This window comes from Grus americana, chromosome 1 (genome assembly GCF_028858705.1).
Source record: "Grus americana isolate bGruAme1 chromosome 1, bGruAme1.mat, whole genome shotgun sequence".
NCBI classification, from domain to species: domain Eukaryota; kingdom Metazoa; phylum Chordata; class Aves; order Gruiformes; family Gruidae; genus Grus; species Grus americana.
Genome location: NC_072852.1, coordinates 35,046,525 through 35,057,554, shown reverse-complemented (window position 1 = coordinate 35,057,554; position 11,030 = coordinate 35,046,525).

Here is an 11,030-nt window from a genome sequence, read left to right as displayed (position 1 = left end):
GGAGGTGCATCTCTTGGGATGCTTTGACCTTCCTCTCCTCAAACCTAGCTCCAACATGTGACTAGTTGAGTCACTTTGCATCTTCTGCAACTCCAGTCGTACATCAGCTGCTTGGTGGCTTCTCGGCAGGAGCTGCCCCAGGAAGGTTGCCTGAAGGGGCTTTTCAACTGCTCATCCTGACTCTTACTTGGAGAAGAGGCTCTATTCAAAGAGGATTTTGCATCATTTCCCATATCTAAGTAATTAAAGCTTGAGAAAATATGGGCACTTGTAGCTAGCATGTAGTTTTTGTTTCTGTTTAAAATCTTCAAGAATTATTAGCTAGTCCATAGTCAACTGAAAATCCATATTTTCCCTCTAAAAATTAGAAAACTGGTGTAGAAATCCCCACAAACTACTGCCCCAGGAAGTGTTCCCAGGAGTTGGGGGGCCCATGTACAAGCTGGCTGACAGGACTTGTCCCCCTGACACACACAAGCCCAAGGGCCCAGCTCGGTCCAGGACCACCTCAGCGACAGCCTCTCCAGGGAGCAAGTTGCGTGGCTTTGAGGAGCAGCACAGGAGGGCCATCCACCTCTCCCACCACAAAAAAAGGAGCACCCAGAAGCCAGCTGCCATCTGATAAATTCATCCCACCCTTAAAACACTTCCTCACCTTGAGTCCTTTTGGAAAGGTGCTTGGTGACTGGAGGGAGCAGAATAACTGCTCTTGTGGGCAGCAGTGCCCTCCAGACCATGACACCACCAGCTTCCTACAGGAGCTGATATGTTGATGCTGTGATAGGGAAGATGGCATCACAGAAACACTGCCTTTGCAGGGCTAGAAAATGTTCAACCTGTCCAACATATTCCGGAGGGGCTGGATGAACACAGAGCATCTCTCTGCTAGAGATGTGCAGTTTCAGTACTGGATCTCATTTTTGTTAGAAAGGTACAAAATTATATTTGGATTCTCTTTAGCACTTCTATTATAGACTTTAAAACAGCTGGCAAAAATAAACACCCTTATACTAGGTGCTTAAAATGTTCCTTTTGAGCAGCGTACCCCAATACTTGAAACATAAGGTCTGTCACACCTCAGGTATGGACTCAGCCGCACATTTAACGTCAAATTGAGCGGGTCGCTACTGACTCCCCCTAACAACTTAGTGTTATTAACAGCTACAAGATATATAATGTGCTCCCTCAGCAGAAATGTGGCTTTCTATTTTATTAAAACTTCATAACATTTCCTTCTCGCTAACCTGGGAGGATGGCATTTATATGATCTATTTACCTTTCCAGCCTACCAATTCGGAAATTTATAAAGCAGCTCATCTAATTTGATAGCATGTTCTTTTCTTTGTTTTGCGTACTTGCTCAAAAGCAGCTGGGCAGAAAAGGCCCTTGCAGCAAAGGCAGCTAATGGCATCTTGGGCTGCATCAGGAGTGTTGCCAGCAGGTGAAAGGAGGGGATCCTTAGCCTCTACTCAGCACTGGGGAGGCCACACCTGGAGTGCTGGGTCCAATTCTGGTGTCCCCAGTACAAGAGAGACATGGACATACTGGAGAGAGTCCAGCGAAGGGCCATGTCATGGTTTTACCCCAGCCGGCAGCTGAGCCCCACGCAGCCGCTCGCTCACTCCCCCCATCGGGATGGGGGAGAGAATTGGAAGAGTGAAAGTGAGAAAACTCCTGGGTTGAGATAAAGACAGTGTAATAAGTAAAGCAAAAGCCGCACCCACAAGCAAAGCAAAGCAAGGAATTCATTCACCACTTCCCATGGGCAGGCAGGTGTCCAGCCATCTCCAGGAAAGCAGGGCTGCATCATGTGTAACGGTGACTTGGGAAGACAAACGTCATCACTCCGAATGCCGCCACCCCCCCTCTTCCTCTTCCCCAAGATCCTTATAAACTGAGCATGATGTCATATGGTATGGAATATCCCCTTGGTCAGTTGGGGTCACCTGTCCTGTCTGTGTCCCCTCCCAACTCCTTGTGCACCCCCAGCCATCCCACCGGCAGGGTGGTGTGAGGAGCAGAAAAGGCCTTGGCTCTGTGTCAGCACCGCTCAACAACAACAGGTCTGTATAACAAAAACATCTCTATATTATCAACACTGTTTCCAGCACAAATCCAAAACATAGCCCCATACTAGCTACTATGAAGAAAATTAACCCTCTCAGCTGAAACCAGAACAGGCCACAAGGGTGATGAAGGGACTGGAGCACCTCACATATGAGGAGAGGCTGAGAGAGCTGGGACTGTTCAGCCTGGAGCAGAGGCAAGTCAGGGGGATCTCATCAGTGTGTACAAATATCTGAAGGGAGGGTGCAAAAGGATGGAGCCAGGCTCTTTTCAGTGGTGCCCAGAGACAGGACCAGAGGCAATGGGCTCAATCTGAAACACAGGAGGTTCCCTCTGAACATCAGGAAACACTTTTTCACTGTGAGAGATGTCAGAGCGCTGGCAGAGGTTGCCCGGGGAGGTTGTGGTCTCCATCCTTGGAAATATTCAAAAGCCGTCTAGACGCAGTCCTGGGCAATCGGCTTTAAGGGGCCCTGCCTGAGCAAGGTGGGGTTGGGCCAGATGACCTCCAGAGGTGCCTTCCAATCTCAACCATTCTGTGATTCTGTGAATTCTGTCTGATAAACAAATGGATACACAACCATCCAGTATGGGCACAAGGATATATCCAGTGTGAAAAGCACACACAGACTGTGAAGGGCAATGGCCCACTAAGGAATTGCTGTGGGTAACGAGGGCAATAACCTGCAGGTGCTCCACCTAAACAGGTCTCCAGTAACAGCAAGGTGTTGGGAGAAGAAGATAACAAAGACAGTGTTGGTTCCTTTGATAGCCAGCTAATTGGGTTTGCTAGCTCAGATACTTTCTGATTTCTGACATCACATGATAGCTGCAACCCAGACACTCTTTTTATCTCCTGGGTCCACTGAAGAGATGATAGCTCTTTCTTGCAGACACTACTCCAAAATCTTTCACCTCTGTGTCCTGTGAGCCTTGCTTGGGTGACAGGTTCATATTATGGCAGTCCTGCTGTTCCCGCACGCAGAGCTGAGAGCAGCAGGGACAGAGACCCCACAGCACACGGTGCACCCCGTGGCTCAGGGACCCCAAGACTACAGCAGAGGGGGCATCAGAAGGTGCCCAACTCACTGAATTCCTATTGGGAAGGTTACTTCACTATTTCTAGCTATTATTTGCAGGTGTGAAGGTGCTTACGGCTTTGGTTAGATTTTCTTTTAGCATTTTAAATTCAAAGGACTAAGAAACTTCAGGTGGAAAAAGCCCCACTGAAACAAATCCTAGGTGAACTGTTGAAAATAATTTTTTAACGTAACCATAGGAGAACAAAATAAAACAGTCTAGAAAAACCCCAAGGCATGTGATGATAGACCTAGGAAATAATTACATTTGTGCTTAATTTTATGTCCTGTGAGGAATCTTGGCAATTCAACAGAAACTCTTCACAGTGCATAAAGCTAAACACCTCCTCCAGTCCAGCCCGGATGGTGGCTGCATTAGCTTGAGCACTGTACCATTAAAAACTCCTCCACCTAGCTGCCTTTTTCCATAACGTCAACCCCAGCAGCTGCAGACAAGCAGAGGCTTGCTGAAGTGTTATTTTGGGGGCAAGTGCCAGAAATTATTTATTTCAACAGAGTTTTGAACATACTGTACTATTATTCTTAGAGTGTATTAAGTGGGGTGTACTTTTAGTAGAGTGGATGCTTAATTCTTGTTTTGGGTAAAAAGATTGTTTATTAGGCACTAAAAATACACCAACGGTATTATATATGATTAAGGGATGTTCTTTTCAGTGGTGCCTTATTAGTGAGTCTGCTATGAAAAATGTGTTTATTAGATAGCTAACAGCACTTCAGTTTGTATTGGACCATTAGCTAGCAACCTCTTGAGTGACTCTTCTGCTGTTTCTGGGGGATCAGCTGGAGATTATTGCCTAATAACATAGCCCAGTTTGGGTGCAGTAAATCACTAATGTCCAAATTATGTTATCAACATAAAGTATTTGATAATAATACAAAGCTAAATGACTGTTGGAAAAGCTGATGATGGTGGTGTTGGCATTGATGTAATTCATGTGAGCCATACAGCAAATAAACTGAAGTCTGAAATTATTTTTTTAAAAGTTATGGCCAAGTTTTGTTCTTATTTTAGTCACTTGGATGATTGCCTGTTGTGCTTAGGACTTGCCATTTTCTGAATGCATTTAAAGAATGCATTTAAAGAAAGATACACAGTTCTAAATCTAGTTAATAGAAGAAATGGTCTGACAGTCCCCTGAGACGGTGCCCAGCCCCTGAAGGCCGCTGCCTCAGACCAACTCCTCTTTCCACTTGCATGACACTGAACTACTTTCTGTTTTCTGCCCTCTCTGAAGACGACCCATGGAACTAACACAGGAGATCAACAAACTGACTTGGCAGACTCAGACTTAGCAAAAAGATGAAAGGAACTACCTCAAAAGAGATACAATCAAGTAGAATCATCTTTCCTTGTCACCACCTCATCAACTCTACCAAAAGTGAACGTAGATAGTCTCCTGCCCTCTCTGAGTATTTCCAGACAAGCTTGGTAGACTCTTGGCAGAACTTCACCACTCTGCAGACTGAAGAGGAAAGACCTGCCACATCAGGATTACACTGGAGCTGAGTAAGGCAGCCTGGTCTGCTCCTCATGTAACAACCAGCGCAACTAAGAAAAGACAATGGGTGAAAGCAGTAGGCGACTCCCTTCTAAGCGGTACAGAAGCACCATCTGCTGACCTGATGCACTCTCTAGAGATGTGTGCTGCTTACCGGGGACTCGGATTAGGGATGTCATGGAGAGACTACCAAGCTTTGTACAGCCCACTGACTATTATCCGCTGCTGTTGTTTCATGTGGGCACCAGTGATACAGCCAGGAGCAGTCTGAGGAGCATCAAGAAGGATTACAGAGTCCTGGAGTGGTGGTAAGGGACTCTGGAGCTCAGGTAGTTTTTCCATCAGTCCTCCCAGTCAAAGGGAAGAGGTTTGAAAGGGCCAGTCGAATCTGGCGAGTCAGCACATCGTTACAGGACTGGTGCCACAGGCAGGGGTTTGGCTACTTAGATCAATGGACTGGCTTTGAGAAACCTGGTCAGCTGGGGGTTGATGGGATCCATCTGTCAGAGAAGGGGAAGAGCATCTTTGGTCACAGGGTTGCAAAGCTGGTGAAGAGGGCTTTAAACTACAGTTGCCAGGGGAGGGAAACCTCAATCCATCCCACTCCTACCAGTTTGATGCCAGTGCCAGCAGCAGATGCTCAGAGCTGGGACAAGGATCACAGGTCAGCAGGAGAGCCCCTGAAGTGCAGCACAAAGGAATTCCAGCCCCTCGAGCCAGTCATCTTCATTGGGGGCCCAACTTCAATGCCCCTATGGAAATGCACTTAGCATGGGGCATAAACAAAAGGAGTTGGAGACATGTGCACACCTGCAGGGCTGTGATTTCACCGGTATCATGGAGATGTGGTGGGATGGCTGCTATGACTGGAGTGTTGGGATGGAAGGATATGGGCTCTTTAGGAAGGACAGGCAGGCAAGATGAGGAGGGGGTGCTGCCCTCTATGTCAATGACCAGCTGGAGTGCATGGAACTCCACTTGATGAGGAGCTGACCGAGAGCTTATGGGTCAGGATTAAAGGGAGAGCAGGAACAGGGGCCACTATAGTGGGAGTCTGCTACAGGCCACCCAACCAGGAAGACCGAGCAGATGAGGCCCTCTATAGACAGAGAGGAGCAGCCTCACGTTCACAAGCCCTGCTCCTCATGGGGGACTTCAACTACCCCGATATCTGTTGGAGGGACAACACAGCAGGGCACAGGCAATCCAGGAGGTTGCTGGAATGTGTTGATGATAACTTCCTTCTCCAAGTGATAAAGGAGACAATGAGGAGAGGTACTATGCTGGACCTCGTTCTCACCAACAAGGAAGGGCTGGTGGGGTATGTGATGCTCAAGGGCAGCCTTGGCTGCAGTGACCATGAAATGGTGGAGTTCAAGATCCTCAGGACAGTGAGGAGGGTGCACAGCAAGCTCACTACTCTGGACTTCAGCAGAGCAGACTTTGGACTTTTCAGGGATCTGCTTGGTACAATACCATGGGACAAAGCCCTGGAGGGAAGAGGAGCCCAAGACAGCTGGCTAGTATTCAAGGGTCACCTCCTCCAAGCAGCGATGCATCCCAACAAAGAGGAAGTCAGGCACAAACACCAGGAGGCCTGCATGGATGAACAAGGAGCTCCTGGACAAACTCAAACACAAAAAGGAAGCCTACAGAGGGTGGAAGCAAGGGCAGGTAGCCTGGGAGGAATACAGAGAAATTGTCCGAGCAGCCAGGGATCAGGTTAGGAAAGCCAAAGCCCTGATGGAATTCAATCTGGCCAGGGACGTCAAGGGCAACAAGAAAAGTTTCTATAGGTACATCAGTGATAAAAGGAAGACAAGGGAAAATGTGGGCCCCCTCTGGAAGGAAACAGGAGCCCTGGTTACCTGGGACATGGAGAAGGCTGAAGTATTCAATGACTTTTTTGCCTCAGTCTTCACCAGCAAGTGCTCTAGCCACACCGCCCAAGTTGCAGAAGGCAAAGGTAGGGACTGGGAGAATGAAGAACCACCCAATGTAGGAGAAGATCAGGTTTGAGACCATCTAAGGAACCTGAAGGTGCACAAGTCCATGGGACCTGATGAGATGCATCCGCAAGTCCTGAGGGAACTTGTGGATGAAGTGGCTAAGCCATTCTCTGTCATATTTGAGAAGTCGTGGCAGTCTGGTTAAATTCCCGCTGACTGGAAACGGGGAAACATAACCCCCATTTGTAAAAAGGGAAAAAAGGAAGACCGACGGAACTACAGGTGGGTCAGTCTCACCTCTGTGCCTGGCAGGATCATGGAGCAGATCCTCCTGGAGACTACGCTAAGGCACATGGAAAATAAGGAGGGGATTGGTGACAGCAAACATGGCTTCACTAAGGGCAAATCATGCCTAACAAATTTGGTGGCCTTCTATGATGGGGTTACAGCATTGGCGGATAAGGGAAGAGTGACAGACGTCATCTACCTGGACTTGTGCAAAGCATTTGACACTGTTCCGCATGACATCCTTGTCTCTGAATTGGAGAGACATGGATTTGACTGATGGATCACTCAGTGGATAAGGAATTGGTCGCACTCAAAGAGTTGTGGTCAACGGCTCAATGTCCAAGTGGAGAACGGCGACAAGTGGCGTTCCTCAGGGGTCGGTACTGGGACCGGCACTGTTCAACGTCTTTGTCGGCAACGTGGACAGTGGGATCGAGTGCACCCTCCAAGCTGTGTGGTGTGGTTGACATGCTGGAGGGAAGGGACGCCATCCAGAAGGACCTTGACAGGCTTGAGAGGTGGGCCTGTGTGAACTGTATGAAGTTCAGCAAGGCCAAGTGCAAGGTCCTGCACATGGGTTGGTGCAATCCCAAGCACAGCTAGAGGCTGGGCAGAGAAGGGATTGAGAGCAGCCCTGAGGAGAAGGACTTGGGGATGCTGGTGGATGAGAAGCTCAACATGACCCAGTAGTGTGCACTTGCAGCCCAGAAAGCCAACCGTATCCTGGGCTGCATCAAAACCAGCAAGACCAGCAGGTCAAAGGAGGTGATCCTGCCCCTCTACTCTGCTCTCATGAGACCCCACCTGGAGTACTGCATCCAGCTCTGGGGTCCCCAGTACATGAAAGACATGGAGCTGTTGAAGCAGGTCCAGAGAAAGGCCACGAAGATGATCAGAGGGCTACAGCACCTCTCCTATGAAGACAGGCTGAGAGAGTTGGGATTGTTCAGCCTGGAGAAGAGGAGGCTCCAGGGAGACCTTACAGCAGCCTTCCAGTATGTAAAGGGGCCTACAAAAATGCTTGAAAGGGACTGTTTACAATGGCACGTAGTGATAGGGTATGGGTAATGGCTCTAAACTGAAAGAGAGTAGATTTAGATTAGATATTAGGATGAAATTATTCACAATGAAAGTGGTGAGGCACTGGAACAGGTTGCCCAGAGAAGCTGTGGATGCCCCATCCCTGGAAGTGTTCAAGGCCAGGCTGGATGGGGCTTTGGGCAACCTGGTCTAGTGGAGGGTGTCCCTGCCCATGGCAGGGGGGTCGGAACTAGATGATCTTTGAGGTCTTTTCCAACCCAAACCATTCTATGAGTCTATGATTCTATGTGGAGCAATCAAAGAGGGTATTACCATCTCTAGTTATCTGCTTTTCCCTTTTGCTGACGGTTACCACCTCATAACAGGCAGTAGAATCAATGTTTCAAACCACACAGCATATTAATGTAAAGATCCATCAGTTTGGGATTTATTTGTTGATCTGTTGTGGGTTTGTTTTTTTTTTCCTGAAATGGAAACCTTCAGGAGAGGGACAGCTTAGACAAGAGGGGAAGGTCATGTCTCTTGGTATGAACAAACAGACAGTGTCTGGAGACACTGTTCTGCTTCACGTTCTTTAACTTCTCTTGGATCATGACTAGATGGCATGGTAGGTTGGATTTTAGAGACGCCTGTTTATCCTCCAGTTACTGCCATTGATAAACCACAGAGTTACGGATACAGAATTGCTCTACAGGGAGAATGGCAACTGCAGGAAATTTTGAGAAGTCTGGTGTATTCAAAACCTCCGGGAAGGGCAAATGACACTGTAAGACTCAAAATGTTGGACAACTGAGGAAGAAAAAGATTTCAAGCCAGATTTTTCTTTTTCTGAGCACCTCTGAACTGCACTAGTTAATCAATACTTTGGAGAAAGCAAGTCTGTGCTAAGATTCTGCATTATAAATGAAATATATGGTCCTCTTCTATAGCAGAACCAACAAAGGACAAAGAGTGTTCCTAACCTCTTGAGGTTAAATAAGGAAGATCAGAAAAATCAATCCGCCATTATTTGTCATGCAAAAAATAAACTAATGGACCTTTTGCATCTGTTTAAAAAATAAAATCTTTTAGATATTCATATGAGTGCAAAAGTATTGATTCATGTGAAACAAAGCTATTAAATTGCAGCATTATAGTATTCTCCAGTATGGTTCAGACTGCATAAGCTCTTGATATATGAGATGTTTTCATCCCTTAGGATAAACAAAAAGAATTTTAAAAGATAGGGAAGGAACACTGTTTTCTAAGTTTATGGATCTAAGAGAGCGCTGGTATGCAATAGGAGCAGTTCCTCCATCTATGGATCTATGGAGGAACTGGACATCTATGGAACTGAACATCTATGGAGCTCTATGGTACAAATTAGGAGTCAACATGCAAATAAAATACCAATCAATGCTCCTGTAAGACAGGCCTCAGAAAGGTTTAATTTCATGGGTTTCCTTCAGTTCCTCCATAACACTGAGGTATGCTTAATTCATTACCCATTTGTAATAAAGACATGAGCTAAAGAGTCAAACTGCTGAATTTGCAGTTAACAATTGCTTTAGCTGAAATATTGTAAAATAACCAGAAAGGTGCAGTTTACCCATCCCCTCATTAATCAAGAACATTAATGGGTATATTCCTACATCAAAAGGAAAGAAAAGAGGAGACCTTACATGATGTACATTAAGAATCAGTCATTTAAAAATTCAGCATATAATTTTAAATGTTCTTCTTCCTACTGCTACATGGGAAACATACAAATTATTTTCATTTATAGACTTTCTATATGAAGAGGATTGCAGAAAGGTTTCCCAAGTAGATGGCTGAATCTACAGCAGGCACAGGCTGAGACTGAGAACCAGAAGGAGTTATTAAAAGCTGAGTCTTGCCAAGTTGTGTATTTAGATAATATTGAATGATAAAGCTAAAAGCACTGATCTATCTTAAGAACACTAATCAGTCACTATTTAAGTAAATAATATGCAGGGAATAATGAAAAAAATCAAGAAATCAGAAATATAAAAGATAAGCTAGTACTTTTAGAAAGGAGAATATGAAAAAGCAGAAATGGATACTGGTTTTTTGCCATTCCTTGGTCTTTTGAGACTGCGAGGTTTTTGAAGGAGTGACCTATGCAGCTGCACTCACATAGCACATCCTTAGGCAGTATCTGAAAGGAATCATAACCACAGTTACAACCTGAAACACACGATCCCCGGCTGCAGCTCGTAGTGCTACCAGCTCCAGCCACACATTGTAGCTTCACAACGTGCAGCTTGCGCATGTGTTTCATGCCGGATTTGTCCCAGGCGTTCGTGAAGCACCTGCGTGTGGTTGGCCCACATGCGTTATGCACCGTTACACCACTTGATGGAAGCGGGTGGCTAGCAGTGTGAGATCCCACAGCTCCATATGAGAAGTTGATAGAGGAGTAAGGAATCTTTCACAATATTTTGTCTTATTCCGGTTATTTGCACAAATGTAAAATACTCTGCTTCCCTGAATATTTCAGCTGTACTCTCAGTTTTTTCTTGGCGTTACTGGTTAACTCCGCTCCCTCTCATCCTCCTCTCACTCTGTCACACACACACACTCCCACAGCAAAACCTCCCCACCCAAAGAGTTCAAGCCCACGTGGGCCTTTGATTTGACTTGGCTTTTACTTAGCTATCTCCTATATTTCTTCTAAGATGAAGGGCGGTAGTTACACCCGACGCTTTCAATAATATTTATCTCAACCTGTTACAGCAAGTTTGAGTGAAACCAGTAAGCCTGTTTAGGGTGGCAAAAACGACCATTGCATAATGTGGTTCAGCTTAAATCCAATGTGCTAAATTGGTTAGACAGGTCACCATCCCATAAATTAGAACATATAATTTGGAATAAGAAAAGAACGCAGGCTATTTTAGCTAAGGAGTGCACTGTTGGTTTTTTGTTAGAAGTTGCAAGGTATGCACATACTATATGCTGGTGTTAAAAGCTCCAAGCATTTTTTTTTTTTTTTTGGTCTTAAGACTGTGAATAAATGTGGTTGGTCACAGCTCACTGCTAGTGTATTTGCAAAATGCTCATGGGAACTCTTGGAATAATTAAAGAAT